Here is a 1756-nt window from a genome sequence, read left to right as displayed (position 1 = left end):
ATGAGCCCGATCCGGTATTTTTCGTCCGCCCTTCGACTCCATTTTCGCCCTCGGTGCCTCGGGTGCGAGAAGGAGGGAGGTGCGGTGGAGGGGATGGCCTCTGACGACGATGGAGGGATGGATCCAGAGGGTGGATCCGCGGACCCCAACGACAAAAGGAAGGTGCGGAGGTGCCGAGGAGAGGGAAGACGAGCGTCGGCATGTGTGGATGCAGCGGCCTTCAGCAATTCCGTGTGCTCGGCAGAGACATGGGGAGGAATCAACATGTCGGCAAGCTTAAAAAGCAAGGCATGCGGGAGCCGACGACGGTGAAGGACCACGTAGGCAAGGAAGAGGGAGAGGTTCCCCTGCTCCTCTTCCAAGATATCGAGGGCCTCGGGAGGGAGATCTGCATGGTGCTCCATCAGTAGACCCTGGAGCTGATCGGCCAGGCGTCCCCCCATTTTTACTCGTCCTGGCGCTCTACCTTCCTAGGCCACTGGGTTATAGCTCCTCCAGCGCGCGTTGCCTCCCTGGGCTCGTCACTGTGGTCCAAATGCACGAGGAAACAACACATCGATGTTGAGACGTGGGAAATTGAGATAAGCAAACTAATACGAATGTTTCTTTTTGGTCCCAAAGGCGCTCTGTACACCAACGGCACCTTCAGTAGGAAGTGCACCGGAGGGGAGGGGGGGAAATGCAAGGAGGATACAGGCCGTCGAGTGGCAGCCGAAAAGACATCGCGCTCCTTTGCAGACCCACGGCTTCATTGTAACGCGGTCTACAAACGAGATTCGGGCGTTATCATGGCCCAGACCGGCCCCTTTGCCGTTTTGTCCTCCCTCTTCCTGCTTGCAGTAGAATATGCTCCGTGCGCCTCGCTCAATCGCTGAGACCTGGCAGACCTCCTTGCCTCTTTGACCCAAACAACTGAAAAGTTACACTCGACACCCACACCCAGGCCGTGGACGGAGGTGTAGCCAGTGCTGTGAGCTAGCATTGCCGTCGTTGGTGTACAGAAGTATGCGAACCACCATGCACTTGCGCCGGTGTGCGTCCCTCCTGGTGACTCCCCCCACCATGGGACCTCGGTGCGCCGGACATCAACATCGACTGTCCCAACGCCCTCTGCCATACTCCATGTCCTCGTCCCGTGCATGGTTCTGCGTACACACCATCTCCGAGGATGAAAAAAGCGGCGCGCCTTTGCAATCGGGGCCCCTCCAATTCTACTTTAAACCACCCGTGTCCTCCGCTTCCTCCCCATCGGCGAAGGTTGCAACGTCTCCTTTTCTTCGTCAGACCCATTCCACCTTCAACAAGAGCATGAAATTGATAAACCCCTGCCGTCTCACGCTACGTCCCTTCTTTTCTGGCCGTCCTACCTCCCTCTCCTCCACGGGCCCGCCCTCGTCTTCCCCTCCCTCCGGTCCCGCCCCCCCCAAACCCACGTGGAAGGAGCTTTTCAAGAAGTACGGCCCCGCCTTCCTCGTCTATTGGAACGGGGTATGGATCTTATCGGGGATCACCATCTATGCAGCGCTAGAACTGGGGGGCGTGGACCCCCTTCCCCTGGCACGTGCTGTGCATTTGGACGCCTTGATTGATTTGGAGAAAATCGATCCTTCGCACGGGAATGTGGCCGTGGCCATACTTTTGAACGAGGTGGTGGAGATCGTACGCTTTCCTTTTGTCCTGGCGACGGTGCCAAAGGTGGGTCGGGCCACGGGAGGGGGAAAGGAGGGAAGGAGGGAAAGCGCCTCTCCACGACACC

The sequence above is a fragment of the Nannochloropsis gaditana genome (assembly GCF_000240725.1).
Source record: "Nannochloropsis gaditana CCMP526 unplaced genomic scaffold scaffold352, whole genome shotgun sequence".
Taxonomy (NCBI): domain Eukaryota; class Eustigmatophyceae; order Eustigmatales; family Monodopsidaceae; genus Microchloropsis; species Microchloropsis gaditana.
This window is presented reverse-complemented; position numbering follows the sequence as displayed.